The following is a 21,680-nucleotide window of genomic DNA, read 5'->3' as shown; positions in this document are numbered from 1 at the left end:
AGATCTCTCAGAACATGCCCCTACCACATACACACACCAAAAAAAGTAGCAAAGTTACAGGCACATATAATTAATGAGAAATCCCACAGACTATTAGTTACAGACAGAGATGTTGGAGTGATTCATTGGCCAGTGTCGAGCACATACATCACAGCGCAAGAGGATTCATTAGGAACAATCACGGTCTGAAGGGAGCTGTGAGCCCAGGAAAGATATAAAAGGGTAAGCAAGATCAAAAGATGAGGGAAGCACTCCAATTACATGGGGAGGAAGGGGAGGAAACAGGGAGCTAATGCTTTGTATCTCTTGTGAACCCTTAGCAAACGGTTTCAGAAAGCAACAGGGGATATGGCCAAATGAACTTCAGTCATGACAAATGTAAGGTTCTGCACTTGGGCAGGAAGAAGCAGCTGCAAAAATATAAGATGAGGGACACCTGTCTTGCCAGTAGTACATGTGAAAAGGATCTCGGGGTCTTAGTAGACCACAGGCTTAACATGAGTCAACAGTGTGATGCAGCAATGATGCGTATTGAAGGGATGTGGTCAGGAGTCAGGACCAAATGTCACACAACAAAATACGCACTTCTTCCAAAGACGGCATGGCAAGTTAGATCAAAGCAGATGATAGCACAGTTTCAATATTTATTTGGTTAACTTGCTCCACTGAACATTTTCACAAATTATCTGTCTTACCCAATAAAATAGAACAGGTTGCATCTGCACTGGATTTGAAATGATTTTTTTTTACTTCTGGAAGTGTTTTCACTTCTGGAATTGTTTTCACTTATGAAATTGCTTTTAGTTGTATGTGACATTGTCTTTATACATGAAATTATGCTATTGTTTTTATTGATGATCCTTTTACAGTCATACCTCGGTTTAAGTACGCCTCGGTTTGAGTATTTTTAGTTTAAGTACTCCGCGGACCTGTCTGGAACAGATTAATCCACTTTCAATGGGAAAGTTCACTTCAGGTTAAGTTCGCTTCAGTTTAAGTACTCCACGGACCGTCTGGAACGGATTAATCCACTTTCCATTACTTTCAGTGGGAAAGTTTGCATCAGGTTAAGTACGCTTCAGGTTAAGTACAGACTTCCGGAACCAATTGTGTTTGTAAACCGAGGTACCACTGTACTGTGATTATCACTCTGAGATATCTTGTGAAAAGCGAATCACGAATGTAATTAGATAAATAACTGAAGTTCAGTTCTCTAGTCCTTCATTACAGAGGAAGAACATTACAAAGGAAGAACTAGAGGGCTGACCTTTATTATCCATAAAAGATGAATTGGTCAAAACCCAAAATTTATCACATTGCATCGCCTCTACAACCTACCCTGTTTCACAATTCCATGGATTTCCAAGCCAGCTAACAATATGATAAAACCATCAAAATAAAACGAGCAAGCAAATCAAGAACAAAAACTCAATTCTAGTTCAGTATCACACACCAAACCCCATTTAAAAGCCAGAATCCCTAATTCAGCCAGGTAGCTCACTGGATGGCCTGGGACCAGTCAATGTCCCTCAGCCTAACCCACCTCACAGGGTTGTTGTGCGGATAAAAGATGGAGGGGGAGAAATATGTAAGCCACCTTGAGCTACAAGGAGGAAAGATGGGACACAGCAACAGAGAAGAAGCCTGACAGATGGACAAAAGGGAGGGTTTTCAAAGACAAGGTGCCAGGACTGAAAAGTTGCCACCTGCTTCACTTGAGAAGGTGGGGTGACCACAAGCAAGGCCTCCAACACAAGCAAGATGTTTTTGAGGTCCACCAGGGAAGAGATGCTTCAGGCAAAATAAGGCACCAGAGGCCACCCCAGGTCTCAGGTTTGGGTCCTGAAATCTCAGGGTCTCGGATGCTCCTGACCTGGCAACCCTAGGTACAATAATATATTTTCATAATAAAAAACCTGTGATCTAGTCAATGCGCCAACTCTATACTATTTTATGATAGTAACTGTCTATTTCCTAAACTGGGAAGCATTGCAGGTCTGTGGGTTATATCTGCTCCCATCATACAGGGAAAAGCAAGTTGAAAATTACATTAAATAGCTTTATTCCAAAAGCTCTGAATGGCTGTGCAGAGCGGGGGCAGGGGGGGCATCTGGTGTGGAGGTCTGTGTTCAATAGGGCCATTAAGAACCTAATTAGCCTAATCTGGAAGGTGAAGCCTCCTGCACCAGTGATTTATGGCCACTTGTCAAGCTGCTCTCCAGAGGATGGTTGGGTTAGAGGGGAGGGAGGGTACATGGAAAATTCTTGTTGTCAAAGTGGCTTATTGCAGCGGGCTGTGATGAACAGGTGACAGGGACCCAAGGATCCCCTTTCTATTTATGAACAATAATAATAAGATTCAGAAGAACTAGTAATATACAGAAAATTAAGAGTTGCATCTACTGCCATGCCAACTGGGTTCTGCTGGAACAACAGACTACCATTTCCTCTCTTCCCTGTGCAACCCCCAAAACTGCTCTAGAGGGTCCCCAAACCCTCCAGACATGATTTTGATGGTGTAATGGGGGGGGAGGGGTCCTGGAGAAGATAGGATAGGAAGTTCAATTGAGCCCACAGAAGTCCTTTGCACTGTTGCTGGATATGGCCAAGTGCTACGTTTGTCTGGTAACAGCAGCGAGATCACTTATCCTTTCTAAAGTCTAGGCTGCCACTAGAGAGCAGTGCATCTGCTGTCTGCCTTTCAGATTCCACACCGCCTGCCTGTGTCAGGGCTGAGCCCAGAGTCAGGAATGAAGAGCTAAGTCAGCACCAAAGGGAAAAACAGCAAGGTAAGGTCAAGGAGCAAGCCAGACAAGGCCAGCACTAGACTTCAGGAGGCACTCACCATGGTGTTTGGTCTGCCCACTTCCCAGCCAGGTCAGGTATAGTCCTACCTGGACAATGGAACTATAAAATCAATACATTTCAAAGTTCTGTAGGCCGGGGCATTACACTTTGAGTACCAATGATTTATACCAAGCCACTAAGGACGGGAGCTGAACTTGGCTCCCCTTTAAAAATGGCACTGTTGCCCATGAAAAGCATCCATTACCCTGGTCGAGAGGGCAGAAGAATTGGGCCTGTCAACAACTCAAGTTGGCCAACTGTTGGTGTGGAGCCGTTAAGTCAGAACCAAAGACACACCAGAAATCAGGAAGGCCTTGTTACTCAGGTGAGGCTAAATTAAAACAGGAAGCCCTCTTAATTCTCCTTCCTGTCCAGAAGGACCCAGGAGGTCTGGTAGGTCCATGACCTGACGGCAATTCACTGAGAAGCTGTCTCCTGCAGTTCAATGGTTCGTCAAACAGTTCAACTGTCCACAGATTCTAGCAGCTCCTGACCATAGCTGCCAAGTTATCCCTTTTTTTAAGGGAAATTCCATTATGCTGAATAGGCTTCCTCGCAAGAAAAGGGAAAACTTGGCAGCTATGCTCCTGACTGCAGACTTACTTTGATATACAGTGGTACCTCGGTTTAAGTACACAATTGGTTCCGGAAGTCTGTACTTAAACTGAAGCGTACTTAACCTGAAGCGAACTTTCCCATTGAAAGTAATGGAAAGTGGATTAATCTGTTCCAGACGGATCCGCAGAGTACTCAACCTGAAGCATACTTAATCCAAAGTATGACTGTACAGTAATTGGTTCCGGAAGTCCGTACTTAACCTGAAGCGAACTTTCCCATTGAAAATAATGGAAAGTGGATTAATCCGTTCTAGACGGGTCCGCGGAGTACTTCAACTGAAAGTACTCAAACCGAAGCGTACTTAAACCGAGGTATGACTGTACAGCTTTCTACCGGTGGGCTTGTATTAGGACTCACTGTTGATGATCCACAGGTGTCGCCTTGTGTCACCATCATCCTGTTACAAACTTTTGTTTACTGGCGGTCTGGTAATTAGATACAAATCAACGAATCTGATCTACTCGGTTACATTGTTTGTCTTTAGAAGAAACATTGTTCAGCTAAACCACAATCACACCATGCATTTTAAAGCACTCTGATACCACTTTGAGGGTGCTAAGAACTGTTAGGAGACCCATATTCCCTTCACAGAGCTACAATTCCCAGAGTTCCCTGGGAACACGGATTGATTGCTAAACCACCCTGGGAATTGTACCGTAACTCTGGGAAGTGAATAGGGGCCTCCCAACTCTCAGCACTCTGAACAAACTACAGCTTCCAGAATTCTTTAGGGGAAGTCATGATTTTTTTAAAGTGGCATCGTAGTGCTTTAAATGTATGGTGTGACTGAGGCCTTAGTCTATCAATGTTTACATTTGTATCTTGCCTTTTCCCCATAGTGGATGTCTGTGGGGTTCCCACTGAGGTGTTGACAAGACTGCTTAGCTTCAGCAAGATGGCTGTGTCATTGTCCTTTAGACCAGTGGTCCTCAACCTTGGGCCTCCAGATGTTTTGAGACTACAATTCCCATCACCACTGGTCCTGCTAGCTAGGGATCATGGGAGTTGTAGGCCAAAAACATCTGGAGGCCCAAAGTTGAGGACCACTGCTTTAGACCACACACTGGAACAGCCTTTAGGACAGGAGAGAGTAGAAAGTGGATCAAAATCTCCTGGTACAGCTCTGTGCAGCTTGCAGTACATAGTCAAGAGCAGGCGTCAGCAACGTTTTCTGGCCGTGAGCTAGAGGATTCTAACGGACTATTGTCCATGGGCCGGACATGGGGGGGGGACTTGCACAGAAGCGATTTCCGGCATCCTGGACATGGGCAGCGCGGCACCGGAAATGGCTTCTGCGCATGTCCGCAGCTGCACAGAAGCGATTTCCGGCGTCCCGGATATGGGCAGCGTGGGGCCAGAAATAGCTTCTGCACATGTCTGCAGCTGAGCAGACGCAATTTCCAGTGTCTGCGCAGGCGCAATTTTCAGGGCTGCTTGGCGAGTCCCTGATCCGCGCTGTGCCGGTTTAGTGCAGCACACGGGCGACTCACCAAGCAGGCGGCTCGGTTCACGGGCAGTCCGTGGGCCGGATAAACAGCCTTCATGGGCCGCATTTGGCCCATGGGCCAGACGTTACCAACCTATGGTCAAGAGCTTCTGACCCTCAGTTGTTAAACGACAGCAATGATAAAAAAGCTTCCACCCTCTTTCCTAAATTAGCCAGGTGGAAAAAACACGGAGGGGAAAACAGGAGTGGATTTCTGTAAATGAGAACTATAAGCTTGGTTATGGGACTGAAAACTAACTCCTGTGTTGAACATGAGCTCTCATAGACACCAGTCTGTAATTCTCTCATCCTCCTCTCTTTCTCTCTCACCCCTCAAGCAACTATTGTGCATCTGGCTTTGGTTGATAGAACTTGAAATTCTAGGGTGGAGGGAGCAAAACCGGCAAGGCCTGAAGTCTGCCTCTCATTGTTTAAGGATGTTGAAATAGACCCAGAGCTTACAACTTTGTAATTCACAATTTCATAAACTACCAGTTAGCTTGTTTCTGTGCTTTGAAGGCATTTCAGGTCCCTGCAAGTTGACAGCTGATTGCTAAATGTTCCAGAGAGGAGCAGCTTAGCAATTCTGCTTGGTATAAATCATTGGTACCAGTATGAAGACAGGAAGGTCAAGGCAGATCTGAGTGAGTGCACAATACAGTGGCTTCTACACCTGTCTAATGGGTTGCCCAGGCAGGCAGAAGCTCAGCTCAAACCACAGATTCAAAGAATGCAATAAGCTCTGAAGTTAAGGGGTGTGTGTGTGCGTGTGTGTGTGTGTGCGTGTGTGTGTGTGCGTGTGTGTGTGTGCGTGTACATACATAAGTGTTCTGCTAGATCAAAGCCATCACTGCAACAAACCAGCTTCAGTTTCTGCTTACAACAGTACAAAAATGGCCATATAAACAATAATTAGCAGAGTCCTGAGATAACATAGTATTGGCAGTGGGAACGGGGGAGAGTTGTAAACTACAGAAACAGAAACCAAGGGAATTTTAAAACAGTTGTTCATTGCTGAGATGCTTCACCAATGCATTTCCATAATTTGATTTCCCATCACACCGGTTCTCAATGTTTGAAGACTGGAAGCAACATACATGAATGGAGCCCATTGAAAAAAAAACACGCTAGATCCATGGCGTATGGTGATCCAGTGACTTTCTACATTATGGGTTGGACACAAATATTCCCTTCTCCTAATTGAAAAGGCCTCCTGCCAGATGAAGAGAACCCTCAAATTGCAGGACTCTGTTCTCGTATATATGAGAGTACTCGAAGAACAATGCTACTACAGATGAGCAGTGGAGAAAGAAGATGCGGACATCTCTACTGTAGGGTTAAGGAACCCAATGTTTGCCCTCCAGATGTTGCTGGACTTCAACTCCCATCAGCCCAGCATGGCCAATGATTAGGAATTATGGGAGTTGCAGTCCAACAGCATGTTGACTCCCCAGTGCTGCTCTACAGTTTACCTAACCTGTGTGATTCTCAAGTCATAAGCCTGCCTTTGCATAACAGGCATACATAGACCTTTGATGGAAGAGCAGCAGCTCATTGGTACGGTACATGTTTTGCATGCTAAACTGTACAAGGTCCAGTCCCTGGCATGCTCAGGGACAGCTGAAAAAGACCCCTGTCTGAAACCCTACATTACTGCCAATCAATGCCCTTGATGCTGCAATACAGTCAACCAGCCACTTTGTCTATAACTCCAAGTCCATTTGTTATTCCATGTCCATGCTATCGCTACTGCTCAGCACCAGAGCAACCTTGAGATTAATTGCACCCCAATGGACTATTATCCTTGAGCTGTGCTATTTCATTTGCCATATGCCTTGGGCTCGGTGGGGGATTTCATTTAATTAAACTGCACTAGAACTGACATTTCCAAAGCAACAAACCTTCTGGAGCCACCAAAGAGATGCCATGTGCAGTCACAGCCTCCAAAAACTCTGCTCAACAGGGGTGGCATTAACCCTCAAACTGCCTCGCCGGAGCCCCAGCAATCTAGCAGGAAGTAAGTTTCCTAATAAGAGCTGGAAGCCCAGCCCTTACCCAGTCCTGTTCAATGTATACATGAGGCTGTTGAGCAAAATGATAAGAATGATTTGAAACGAGTTACCATTCCTATGCTGATACATTGCTTTCCTCCTGAAGCATCAGTGTCGTAGTCTTGGTTCCAGTTCTAAAGCAGGCTTCCCCAACCTGGTGCCCTCCAGATGTTTTGGGCTACAACTGCTATCATCCCTGACCATTGGCCATGCTGATGGGGGCTGATGGGAATCATAGTACAGGTCATCTGGAGGTCTACAGGTTGGTAAGATGATGAAAGCTGAACCCGAAACAAAGATCGTCAGATCTTATGACAAGAGGCTGGGACTGATATTCATTAATTGACTCGGTTTGGCTTCTTTGAGTTTACCCAACTTCACAATCTGGGGTTGCTACTGTTGTTGTTGTTTAGTCGTTTAGTCGTGTCCGACTCTTCGTGACCCCATGGACCATAGCACGCCAGGCACTCCTGTCTTCCACTGCCTCCCGCAGTTTGGTCAAACTCATGTTCGTAGCTTCGAGAACACTGTCCAACCATCTCGTCCTCTGTCGTCCCCTTGTCCTTGTGCCCTCCATCTTTCCCAACATCAGGGTCTTTTCCAGGGAGTCTTCTCTTCTCATGAGGTGGCCAAAGTATTGGAGCCTCAGCTTCATGATCTGTCCTTCCAGTGAGCGGGGTTGCTACTAGGGATGAGCAAATCAGTTTTATAATTCTACTTTCACACTGACGTGAACGCTCTTAGCTTTACCACTTTTCACTAATGTTTTGTAAACGCATTTATTACATCTGCATATGATCACTTCATTCAGTACGCTAGATGCCACTGTTGTGCATTCAGTGAAACTCTGAATGTGCATCACAATATTCAGATGCCCCTTAGCTTATTTTTAATACATTGTGACCCATGCTGAGAACTGTTTTAACTGAGCACTTGGAAATCAACAAAGAGTAACAGTTCAATGTTCTAATCTGGCCGATATAGGCTTCCCTTTGTCAGCCTTTATAGAGGAGGTGATGTTCAGGAACCTCCAGCAAGAATTGAGAGGAGTTCTGCTTTTGGCCAAACCTCTCTGTGACACCCTGAAGAAAATAGGAGATCAGGCAAAACATGCTTACCCTTCATCACTCTTTTCAGTCCCTGTTAGTCAATGCCCCAGCTAAATATATTCTACTGCTGCAAAAATATTTTGGATATTGCTGTTATTATGACACAAGTAAAAGGCTGGGGGCTTCATAGTCACCCAAGCAAAGGGAGAGTCCACACTTGTACACATGCTGCAAACCAGTTTTCTCAAAGCAGGAATTTAGGTTTGTCTGGCATGATTTGTTCTTAATAAATCTATGCTGGCTACTGATAATAATCCCTCTGTTTCCACAGGGTGATTGCCAGTTAATTGTTTTTATTATTTTCGCGATCATTTTTTGCAACGGGGTGTCATACAGCTGGTTTGTACATTGTGTTAAATGATCTTTTAATATAAACTATGCTTTAAGCAAGCACGAGTGCTCTGCTTCTCCTCTGGCTCTTGACTGCATCATGCAAGAGAGGAGAGGTGAAGCTCCTGTTTTGCATTCAGAAGGTCCCCGGTTCAATACCTGGCATCTCCAGGTAAGACTGGGAAAACCCTGGTGAGCTTCTACGACTCCTGAGCCAGAACCCACCTAGAGTGGCGGGGTACAAATAAATAAATTACTATTGTTATTATGGAACAGGACATCCTTGTTTTCATGGGAGAAATGTTAGGAGGGTATGGAGCTTGCTGCCAGTCAGCATTGACAATACAGTCATACCTCGGTTTATGTACGCTTTGGTTTGAGTACTTTCAGTTTAAATCTGGAACGGATTAATCCACGTTCCATTACTTTCAATGGGAAAGTTCGCTTCAGGTTAAGTACGCTTCAGGTTAAGTACGGACTTCCAGAACCAATTACTTCAGGTTAAGTACGCTTCAGGTGGAGTATTCCGCGGACCCGTCTGGAACGGATTAATCCACTTTCCATTGCTTTCAATGGGAAAGTTCACTTCAGGTTAAGTACGCTTCAGGTTAAGTACAGACTTCCGGAACCAATTGTGTACTTAAACCGAGGTACCACTGTACTGTACTAAATGGTCATGAGTGGAAGTCACACATGCCTTATGCCAGAAAGACCCTCCCAGCAGGAAGACGCAAACGGATTGCTTAATTTGATTTAAATTAAGGTGTCTATATTTCCTGATTATCGCTTTCTTTAGTAACTGCACTTAAGCCGCTGACAATTAAGCTTCCCTTAACTTGCAGGTGACGTTTTTTCATGCATGAATACTAATGTGCTCATGCATTAATGCAACGGGTGCTAGACAAGCCATGGGAAGCAAACAGCGAGAATGTTCCCCTCCTTCACCTTGAGGCCTCAAGTTGAACATATGAAGCTATAGTTACAGGTAGGTAGCCGTGTTGGTCTGAGTCGAGGCAAAATAAAAAATTCCTTCAGTAGCACCTTAAAGACCAACTAAGTTTTTATTTTGGTATGAGCTTTCGTGTGCATGCACACTTCGTCAGATACTATCTGTATATCTGTCAGATAGTATCTGATGAAGTGTGCATGCACACGAAAGCTCATACCAAAATAAAAACTTAGTTGGTCTTTAAGGTGCTACTGAAGGAATTTTTTTATATGAAGCTATGTTATACACTGAGGTCCATTTTTATCTATTCAGGACAGGCAAGTAGATCTCCAAGGACTTTCTGAGCCCTGCTACCTGTGACCCTTTGCTCAGGGACACGGCACCTGTGGCTCTCCAATGTTGGATTATAACTCCTATCAGCCCCAGCCAGCATGGCCAATGGGAGTTGTGGAAGGGCTGCCAGTGTGCCTACCAGCACTGCCTATGGTGCAAGCAAACGGTCTCTTTCAATATCGCCTCAGAAATCCACAGTGCACAAGAGACTGAATCCTCTTCTTAGTTCCCATCTGCACTGGTTCAGCCTCTGCCACATTGAACACGGGCCCCTAAAGCAAGCCCACATCATCTTGTGGTTCTGCCATGTGGTCACCATTTTGTGGTACGTCACACACATGGCAGCCATTTTGTGATGCACCACAGCCTATGCTGGATTGGCAAACCTTCCACCCTTGCCTTAGCAATCCCGCAGCACTTCCCACAACAGGTGGCTATGGCAAAGCTAAAAAACAATTACTTGATTAAGGTAATTAAAATTTATGCTCTAATTAATCTTGTCCATGGAGGTGGGGATTTCTTTTAATCACGTCCTTTAAATATCACAACCTATAATATATATTTTTAAAAAAGAACTCCTAGTACTGGTAACAGGCACCACATCAGAAGAGGTATTCTATGCTGTGTGAGAGAAAATGTGTTCCTCTTCTAAGGCCACCTCCACACTATATATTTAAAGCACTATGATCCCGAAGTTGAATAAAACTTCTAAATAAAAATAAAAATAAAGCACTATGATACCACTCACAAATTGTGAAAACACTCACAACTTATGCCAAAGAATTCTGGGAGCTGTAGTTTAAGAGAGTTATTGGGAGACCCCCTCGTCCCTCACAGGGCTACAACTCTCGAGTGCATTAGCAATCAATCCCTCTTCACAGGGAACTCCGGGAACTGTAGTTCTGTGAGGGGAATAGAGGTCTCCTAACAGCTCTCAGCACCCATAACAAACTACACCTCCCAGAATTCTTTGGAGGAAGCCATGAGTGTTTAAAGTACCATATTATTCCGCATATAACACGCCCCTATGTATAAGATGCCCCCTATTTTGGGGGACTCTAAATTAAGAAAATGGGGGGGGAGATTTAAGGGGGGAGATTTAAGGGGGGAATGCAGAAATTCGCTCACCCACATGACGTGCGCTGCCACTAGCGCATGTCGCAATAGCTGCTTATCGTCTGGCCACTCGCCGGCAAAAGCATCCAATCACCCGCCAAATTACCGCAGCAACAGCCAATCAACACCAGCCCTTGACGCAGCCACCAATAACACGCCCAATAGCCACTGACAATCTCCGGCTCATGGCAGCAGCCAATCACACGTCCCTCCCCCATGCACTATCCTGTGTATAAGATGACCCCAATTTATTTCTAGATTTAAAAAACCTCGTCTTATACACAGAAAAGTATGGTAGTACTTTAAATGCTTTAAATGAATGGTGTGGCTGCAGTCGTAAGCCTCAATCCTATACCCAACTTGTCCCTATCGATTTTTTTGTAAAGATATTTGTATACCACCATGTCATAAAAGATTTGTCAGAGCAGGGTTTTCTTCCACTAGTAGCAACATAAAACCATACAGTGGTACCTCGGCTTACAAATTTAATCCGTTCCGAACGGACCTTCGTAAGTAAAAAAAATTCGTAAGTCGAAACCAATTGGGGGGGGAATTAAAAAAATTCTAAGTCGAAAAAATCCTATCTAAAAATTCATAAGTCGAAAAAATCTAAACCGCATCCAAAATGGCGGACGGAACTCTGTTTGTAACTCGAAACATTCGTAAGTCGAGTCATTCGTAAGTCAAGGTACCCCTGTACAATAAAAACCATTAAAGAAGGTTTTTTGGGGGGAAACATCAATTACCTGTCGTGAAAATAAATGAAGTGTGTGTGTATTGAGGGGGAGGCGCATTCTGTGGAAAAAATAAAGTCCTAGGGGTGGGGTGGGAGGGAATTCCTGCTTGGGAAGTTGTCCACTGTTCACTGCGCCTGACGTTACTGACCTGTGGTACCAGCAAGCATGTATACACACATACGCACTTGACACTGAGGTGCAGACAAAAGCCCTTTGTGTGCTCGAAGAAGTGGGCTGCAGCCTACACACTCCAAGCATAATGATCAAAGGGCTCCCGGCTCCCCCTGCCCCAGCTGCGTCTGCAGAGGATCCATGCCCCCTTTGCTGCCTTTTGTTCGCCTCTTTGAATTAAATATAATTAGCTGCTGCAGCCTGCAGAAAGATATTCGCTTTGTATTTGCACAGGGAGATTCTTACTGATCCAGCCCTCCCTCCCTCTGAAGTGAGATGGTGTTATTAAAAAAAAAACACCAAGGAAAAAGATACTAGCCACCCTCCCTCTATTCAACTGATTATTCAGCCTGCTTTTCTTCCACAAAACTTCGGTGGGGTCCGTCCATATCTGTCCTTAAGAACATAGGAAGGTGCCTGGCATTGAGTCAGACCATTCGTGTTGTCTATGCCAATGGTCTCCAAGTGGTCCATTCTCAAGATGCACCTCGGACTCACAGTCTCCAAAGTGGGACTCCCTTATAACATTTTTCATTTCAGTTTATACTTACTAATGCTAATAAGGCACACTGTTAATCCAAAAAATGGCAATTCACACAGCAGTGTACCTTAGTGTTACTACTAAACTAAGGATTTTTTTATATTTTGTTTTGACTACGTCAGACCAACACGGCTACCCGCCTGTAACTAGTACTAAAGTTACCAGATTTTTTTCAATGAATCCAGGGACACTTTTCAGCTTCAATGGATTTTGTATGGGGACTGATTTGTAAATCCGGGGACTGTCCCCGGGAAACGGGGACATCTGGTATCCTTATACTAAACCAAAAGGAGCGGTTTTACACTTAGCAGACAGGGTGAAAAGCTACTGGAAAAGAGTGATTTTGCATTCTGGGAGAAGTCTTTGAAGCTATAGAAATACTGTAGACTAGAAAGTGAACAGAGTGCCCTTGCTACATACAGAGCTATGCCTTTAGTGAGGAACGTGGGGCATGTGGTTGGTCAGAAATAAGCATTTTATTTTTAAAAAGGCCCATGCCTTTCTCCTGCCATATTGCAGCACTTAAGGAAAACGATAAAATTAAGTGTTTCACCAGAACATGCCCTAACCCAGACAGTAGGCTACATGTAATTCTTCTCCTTTGGTCTAATCAGCTTTAGCTGGAATCCAAGATGGCAGCAAAAACAACGCTGCAACCCACCTGCTGTAGCTTTGCTACCCACTTGTGGGTCCCAAACAACTGCTTGAAGACTTATGGTCTACACCAGGCATCCCCAAACTTCGGCCCTCCAGATGTTTTGGACTACAATTCCCATGTTCCCTGACCACTGGTCCTGTTAGCTAGGGATCATGGGAGTTGTAGGCCAAAACATCTGGAGGGCCACACTTTGGGGATACCTGGTCTACACCAATTGGCAGTGGCTCTACAGGACTTCAGACAATATTCTCTCCCAGCCCCACCTGGAGATGCCTGGGATTGAACTTGGGACCTTCAGCACGCAAAGAAGATGCTCTGTTACAGAGCTACAGACGTTCTTTAGTGAGCATTTGTTCTCATTTATTGTTATACAACAATGAGCATTCATTCTTATTTGCCTGCAGGGTGTTTATACCTTTTTCCGTTAGTTATCCCACCTGTTTCAAAGCATTGCCCTGTCACTTTCCTAACTGCAGAAAGTCTGTCTGCTTTTAAAGTGGACTTTTTTCTTTTTTTAAAGCACTTTGATCCACCTTAACGGCACAAATCTAAATTGCCTGGTATGCACTTGAATCCCTCCCACAAAATACTGACACATCTGGAGACACCCGATACCATTAGGACCCATCGGAGCATCTCTGAGTAAGCAGAGCCCTGTGACAGGCATTCCCACCTCACAAGCCTTGGGAAGATGAAAAGCTTTGCTGTTTGGCCCGTCACACTGAAGATCAGCTTTTGCACGGCTCATTGGACAATGCTGGAGGCAAGTGCTGGCTAAAGGGATGTGTTTATCTCAGCTCACAACTATCTAAAGCTTGTTTTAGAAGCTGGTTGTGGGGAGAGAGAGAGAGAGAGAGAAGGGAAAGCTGTTACTTCCAAGTTAAATGTGGACACTATTTGCCCTTCTCTGGATAGACATACACACACACACTGGTAAGCTTCTGATGTGTTTGTTGCTGTTCAGGTGAGGTTATCAAGATGAGTGATGGGGGTATGGAGAGAAATCTGCAGGAGAAATTTCACTCTGAATGCTTCTTTCCCCCCCTGAGCTCCATGCAGCGGGTTCCCACAGAAAATCCACCTGTCTATTTGGGCCTCCCCTTGTTTTCGTTTGCCCTTCAATTTTGGCAGTTTGCTCACAAGACCCTGAACGCCTCCATGCGCTGCTTTTCTTTTCTCAGGCACAGAGTTCTCACTGTCCAGGAAGGGCTCAATCATTGGCATAAATGGGTTCTCACAGCATTGGTAGCATTTGTTAGTACCGTGTTTCTATGAAAATAAGACACCGTCTTATATTTATTTTTCCTCAAAAAACAACAACACTATGGCTTATTTTCAGGGGATGTCTTATTTTTTTCCCTCCTCCTGCCACGGCTGGCATTGCTGCTGCGCCTATCACTATGTCTTATTTTCAGGGTATGGCTTATATTCCTTGAGTACTTAAAAATCCTGCTATGGCTTATTTTATAGCTACGTCTTATTTTTGCAGAAACAGGGTAGTAGTAGTACTTCTTACTTGCCCTTCAGCCCAAGATCCAAGGGTGAGTGACACAACTAAAGGACACAACTAAAACAGTAAAAATTCCCACCCCACCCATAATGTCAAAATCAACAATCCATACAACACAGTACAGGGAGGAAATCAGGATCGATTTTCAAAGGCCAACATAAACAAGTGTGTCTTCAGCAACTGACAGCAATTATTTGAAATTTTATTCCATTAATTATTATTACAGTGGCACCTTGGAAGCTGAATGCCTTGGCTCCTGAACAAATCGTCTCCTGAACTATCAAAACCCGGAAGTGAGTGTTCTGGTTTTCAAACGATTTTCGGAAGCCAAACATCTGGTGCGGCTTCGGATTGGCTACACGATGCTCCTGCAGCCAAGCAGAAGCCATGCTTTGATTTTCAAATGGTTCCAGGAGTCGAACGGACTCCCGGAATGCATTCTGTTCGAGAACCAAGGTACAACTCTGCTAATTTATGAATTGGTTCCTACGAATTCACAATACAGTAACATATATGAAACAATGTCGTATATAAAAGCGCCATCAAATCTAGTACAGGAAGGGTGGGTAAACTCCAGCTCTCAGGCGACATTTGGTCCTCACCATTTGGCCCGAGAGGTTGTTTCAGGCAAGTCACGCCCACCTGTCTTACACCTGACATCAGGACTTTCAGAAGGACTGTGGGCACCACAGTTCAAGAAGGATACTGACAAGTTGGAACGTGTTCAGAAGAGGGCAACCAAAATGGTCAAAGGCCTGGAAATGATGCCTTATGAGGAACGGCTTAGGGAGCTGGGTATGTTTAGCCTGGAGAAGAGAAGGTTAAGGGGTGATATGATAGCCATGTTCAAATATATGAAAGGATGTCATATGGAGGAGGGAGAAAGATTGTTTTCTGCTGCTCCAGAGAATGGATTCCAACTTCAAGAAAGAAGATTCCACCTAAACATTAGGAAGAACTTCCTGACAGTAAGAGCTGTTCGGCAGTGGAATTTGCTACCAAGGAGTGTGGTGGAGTCTCCTTCTTTGGATGTCTTTAAGCAGAGGCTTGACAGGCATATGTCAAGAATGCTTTGATGGTGTTTCCTGCTTGGCAGGGGGTTGGACTGGATGGCCCTTGTGGTCTCTTCCAACTCCATGATTCTATGATTCTATGACTATTACTGAGTGCACAAGGAGAAGGGGACGACAGAGGATGAGATGGTTGGACAGTGTTCTCGAAGCTACGAAAATGAGTTTGACCAAACTGCGGGAGCTAGTGGAAGACAGGAGTGCCTGGCGTGCTCTGGTCCATGGGGTCACGAAGAGTCGGACACGACTAAATGACTAAACAACAACAATTACTGAGTGGCAAGCCACTGCTCTGAATGCAGAGGATCCTATGTTCAGTCCTCAGCATATCCATGTAGGCCTGAAAGAAACCACTGCCTAAAACCACTGCTTTTCTGAAATAAAGAGGCAGGGCTGGCCCAAGACATTTTGGACCCAAGGTAGATCTGAAAATGGCATCCCGCTCACAGGGAAGAAGAGGTGAGGGAAGATCTACACCAGGAACCAAGGGGCAGGGAGAGGCTGACATTGGGGTCTGCTGCCCTGGTGGATCCTGCCGCCTGAGGCAGTTGCCTCAACTTGCCTCGAGGGTGGGTGGGCCAGCCCTGCAAAGAGGAACATCAAAAGCCATTTCTTCACCCATTATGGGTATTTGCTGCTTAACGACATGAAGTTTTTAATCCCACTGGGCATGTCCAAATCCTTTTAGGGGAGCCCAGAAGTAGCTCTTTGGATTCCGGCCTACGAGTCTAATTTACAATCCTGGCTCACAAAACACTTCAGATGCTGTTCCGGAGTGAATGTTTGCTGAAATTATAAGTGAGAGTGGATGAGAGTGGCTCTTTCCTTGATGTGAATTTAATCCAGGATGTTCATATTTCAGTGATGCAGATACTTACTAAATGCCTGTCAGAGGTTAATGGGTTAACAGAGAGAGAGAGAGAGACAGAGAGAGACAGAGAGAGACAGAGAGAGAGAGAGAGAGATTTGCTCAACTGACCAGTCAAATTTTTTGTTTTGTTTTGTTTGTTTATTGCATTTATTTATTTCTTCCCAAGGAGCTCAAGGAAGTATACATGCATCAACCAAGTTTATCCACACTACAACCATGTGAGGTAAGTTAGAGTGAGAAACACTGGCTGGCCCAAGGCTGAGTATGACAGGGGGGCACTGTTATACAGTGGTTCCGCTCCTTCCTCCTGGGCCGTGTTAAGATAAGATATCTTTATTGTCATTGTCCCCTTGCGCCCTCCCGTCTGTGGAGGGGGTGCTGTGAGCTCCTCAGTGGCTGCAGCGAGCAAGGCTTCAGCTACGGGCGCTGCCGCCGCCACCACTGCCACCGCTCGCTCGCTCTCTGCAGCCGCTGAGGAGCTCACAGCATCCCCTCCATAAGCGGTGGAGTGTGCGGTGCGCCGTGGATAGACGGCGGTGGTGCAGGGGTTTTGCGGGGCAGACTGGCCAGCGCCCCCTCCATTTACGCGCCCTAGGCGACCGCCTAGTCCGTCTAAATGGACGCATCGGCCCTGGCCACATGTGGCCTGAGATTCCTCACACCAGAAGTAGGCAGTCAAATGACCAGTCCGCTGAGAATGCATGGCTACTCCAACAATTGGCATGCCAACCCTATGTGAGGGATCAGATAAAAGATTGCTTTGACTACAGATAGGGTGGGGGAGATAGTGAGAGCAAGGAAGACTGGAATAAATTATCGTTGTTTGAAGGAAAAAGAGATCATTAATTTAAATTGCTCGGAGAAATAGTATAGACAGTTGCAGCTGGTAAGGTAGAAATGAGATGATCTTAATGTGCATGCAGTAGAGCAGAACTTTGCAAAACAGCTATTCTTGGAAATAAGGCAGATAAATTACGGGGATGTCAAAGATTAAGAGAGAGAGAAAGAAAGGGAGAGAGAAAAAAAAAATTAAATACTATACCTAAAGTGAAAAGACTGGGATGATAATTATCTGTACAAAATAATGCAGATTATAATACAAATTTTACATGTAACCTTGTGCATCAGAAAAATCCATCTCAAGAAAAGATTGCTGGTTTGTTATTTATTTATTTAAGAAACAAACAAGCATGCTCTCTGATGTGATAAGAGTGGTTAATACAACCAAGCTGTAGATAATTCGGCTATCTTATTACTTTTGCATGCCCGAAAGGCCTTTAATCTGGTGGAACAGAACTTTTAACAGAGTTGTCATTGATACATTTGCACAGCAACGGTTCCCATTGATTTATTGCTCCCCTAAGGTGAGAGTTATGATCAACAATAACTCCCGCTATTAGCAAAGTGAGGTGCTGATATTAGCTATGCAGCCAGAATGGAGCCGCTCAGAAATGAGAGCATGCTTAGAGGTTCCTCTTCTGCCCCCCCCCCAAAAAAAAAGAAAAGAAAAGAAAAGAAAAGAAAATGAGCAGCCGAATGAATATTGAACATGCTGAATGACCACAAAATGCTGAGCTTCCTTTGGTGTGTGGGCTGGGCTGGGCGGGGGGGACCTAGATGGGGGTATGGCATCGGCTATCACAGAAGAACTATTGTGTTACTGGAACTATGATGGGTGAATCTGTCAATATAGGCTTCCTCTCAGTTTTGCATCTCCCCCTTCTTGGTGATATATATATATATATATATACACAGTTGTACATTGGAAGGAGAACAGAATCCGTTCCGGAAGTCTGTTCAACTTAAAAAATGTTCAGAAACCAAGGTGTGGCTTCCGATTGGCTGCAGGAATCTCCTGCGGCCAATCAGAAGTCGCGGAAGCCGTGACAGGCATTCGGGTTCCAAAGAATGTTCGCAAACCGGAACATTTACTTCCGGATTTGCGGTGTTCAGGAGCCAAAACACTCGACTCATAAGTCGTTCGTCAACCAAGGTACATCTCTGTGTGTGTGTCTCTCTGTGTGTGTAGAACGCTTACTAGAACAAGACCTCTAAGCTGTTTACAGTAGACGGTCTAACATATTCAAGAAAAACACCTAATAAACACACACACAGAGAGAGAGAGAGAGAGTATGAGAAATATTTTAAAACATCAAACAAAACCAGTAACCTCATAACACTGATACTTGCTAAAATCACATATAAAAAATCAACACACCTGGGTAGGTTTGCTGGAAGAAAAAAGTGTCAAAAACAATGGCGTGAAGTACAGTGGTGACACACTAAAGGATCAACTTCTTGCAAGTGTGGAAGGATCATTATGCGGCACTTGTAAAACTGCCACTTCTGTAGACCTAAGCAGTCTGGCCAGAACATTTGCACATTACTTTTAAAAAATGAAGTCCTCGTGAAATATAATTAATGTTTTAGTCTGAACTTCTCCCAATAAACACGTTTGTATTCCTTTGTATGAACACTTTAACCTACTACTGTATATACATTTTGGACCACATTACCAGCTCCTGCCCACCTAGCAGTTCGAAAGCACGTCAAAGTGCAAGTAGATAAATAGGTACCGCTCCGGCGGGAAGGTAAACAGGATTTCCGTGCACTGCTCTGGTTTGCCAGAAGCGGCTTAGTCATGCTGGCCACATGACCCGGAAGTTGTCTGCAGACAAACGCTGGCTCCCTCGGCCTATAGAGCGAGATGAACGCTGCAACCCCAGAGTCGTTCCCGACTGGACCTAACGGTCAGGGGTACCTTTACCTTTACCCTTAAGCTGTCCAGGGTGGCTGGGGAAACCCAGCCAGATGGGTGGGGAATAAATAATAAAATCATCATCATCATCATCATGCTTTCTCGCACAATGAATGCTTCTTAAGATAGCCACCAGAAAAATGTCTAAACAAAATTATGAACCCAATCAGTTTGACTGGTATTGCACAATGTTATGAAAACAAGGCGTTTTCATAAATGATCTCTGTGGAAAAAATATAGTTGTAGGAAATTCCCCAATCATCACCAGAAAGCAAGTGCAACAGGAAGACTCTCTTTGAAAGCTGCAAAACGAAATCCTGAAGACTAGTCAAATCAAGAGAAACAGCATCCGGTCACCATCCGGCCTCATTTCTGTGAGGCCCAGAGGGAGCCATTTTTCTTCTTCATTTGAGCTTCTCAAGACAACACAGTAAATCTTTAGGTTGACAGCTCTGGCAAACTCTCAGCCCATATTCAGTGCAAGGAACGGAGAGAGGGCTCTGACTAAATCAACCAGCACAGCCACAGGAACAGGCATTATTAGCAACAGATTGCAAAGGAAGGGCTGCAGGGGTGCAAAACACTGATCCAAATCAGCCAACTCACTTCTCATACCAAGATGCCGAGAGATCCACCAAGCACACACCACCAGCAGCAGTTAAAAGCACTTTGGTTCACCCAGGCATATACTGACACTTAATTTCTTTTTAGGTTAGCCTCAGAGGTTTCATGCACGCTGCTTTATTGTGTTTTGAAAGGAACTTTAAAGTAGTTGATCTTATGTGGTACACTGCCTTAATTCATGTGTGCAAGGGAATATATACTTTAAAAAAAATAAGACAAAGACACTTTAAATTTATTATAATTTGTTTTATCAAATCTTTATACCGCCCATCACTCGAATATCACAGGGCATTTCATAACATAAAAATACAAAATGAGAACAAAACAAAGTTTTAACAGTTCGTCTGCTATTTCGTTCCCAAGGACATGCACCAAAGACAAGACAAGACAAGATCCCAGATGCAGATTCTGCTTTGATGATCTGGAAAGTGGGTTTTTAAAATATTATTTTAATTGAATTCATATACCACCCTATATCCAGAGGTCTCAGGGCGGTTCACAGGGTTAATTTGGCACAGACTGCTTCAGAGGACACCCACTTTGAGTCCGGTCCAAACTGAGTAAGAGCCTTGCCTAGGAAAATCCAAGGCCCACATATGGGGGAAGGGTGGCAGTTTGGTGGTAGAGCATCTGCTTTGTAGGCAAAAGGGGAGATCTGGGATAGCTCACTTGATAGAGCAAGAGACTCTTAATCCCAGGGTCATGGGTTCAAGTCCCACATTGGGCAAAAGGTTCCTGCATTGCAAGGGGGTTGGACTAGATGACCCTTCTAATTCTATGACCTCAGGTTCGATCCCTGGCATCACCAAGTAGAGTTGGGAGAGAACACAGTCTGCGATTCTGGACAAGCACTGCCAGTTAAGTTTAGACAATACTGAACTTAGGTGGATCAATGGTCAGTGTAAGATAGCTTCTTAAATTGAGGCTTGATATCTTCCCTATTGATTTGCACAGGGAAATGAGAAACTGGCTAAATAATAATAATAATAATAATAATAATAATAATAATAATAATTCCTTAACAGAATTAGATTCAATTTTCCCACAATTTATGTTACCTTCCAAGGGGATAGAAACCCACCAAATTTCAGAAAAAGATAGCAACTTTCCTTGCACTTTCCTGTACAAGGAAAGTGTTTGGTAGAAAGATTTGCTCCCCTCCTAGGGTTTTGGAAGAATAAGCATGAAAATGGCATACATCATACAGACATCCCCAGGTAAACAACTTGCAACATTTCGGATACACAGGTGCAGAGCTTAGGGAGCTGTGATGTACAAAAAGCAGCCTGCATATTTGTTTTTGTTTTCTGCTCAGTTGACAGCAATGGATACGTTCCTCCAACATCCCTCCAAACACAGAGCACTGTGATCAGAAGTGAAAAGAGCCCCATGCCCCACCCCACTGTCAAAGTTATTCCCTGGTTGGAAGCTAGAGCTGTCAGTCAAAACCAACACTTCCCTGTTCTCCCTTATATGGAATAACAGGCATTTCCCCGGAGAGCTCAGAGAAAAAGACATCAATTTTCGCAGGCACACTACTGTCTGTCACTCAGAATTGGGGCGCTTCCAGGCAGCCACTATTTTCAGGCAGGATTCAGGCACATACAAGCAAATTCAGGTTGCACAATTGTAGTTGACTGGGAAGTCTCACACAACAAACCTCCTTCCCCAAAAGATTGGTTGCAGTTGGGGTCTCCTGGAGAGGAGGGGACTTAAGACGGCAGCAGCGAGGTGAGGACTTTCAGTCTCGGCAACTGATTCATGGGGTAACACCTACTGGGAATGAGCTGTTGTGCTCATTCCACCTGACACACTGCCAAGTCTGTGAAGATCGTGTCTTTGCTAACAAAGAGTTAACTCCAACTTTGAACGGTGTGATTTACTGCTGACAGAAAGTGATG

General features: G+C 44.5%; 1 protein-coding gene across 1 annotated transcript in view; it reads right to left on the bottom strand.

Moving 5' to 3' along the window:
* The window catches only part of NKAIN1 (sodium/potassium transporting ATPase interacting 1), a 49,735-nt gene that overhangs the window by 17,003 nt on the left and 11,052 nt on the right, over window positions 1-21,680 (bottom strand). The gene's annotated exons all lie outside the window — the stretch shown is intronic.

The sequence above is a fragment of the Zootoca vivipara genome, chromosome 6 (assembly GCF_963506605.1).
Source record: "Zootoca vivipara chromosome 6, rZooViv1.1, whole genome shotgun sequence".
Taxonomy (NCBI): Eukaryota; Metazoa; Chordata; class Lepidosauria; order Squamata; family Lacertidae; genus Zootoca; species Zootoca vivipara.
Note: the sequence above shows the minus strand (reverse complement) of the source record. Positions and strands in the feature narration are given on the sequence as shown.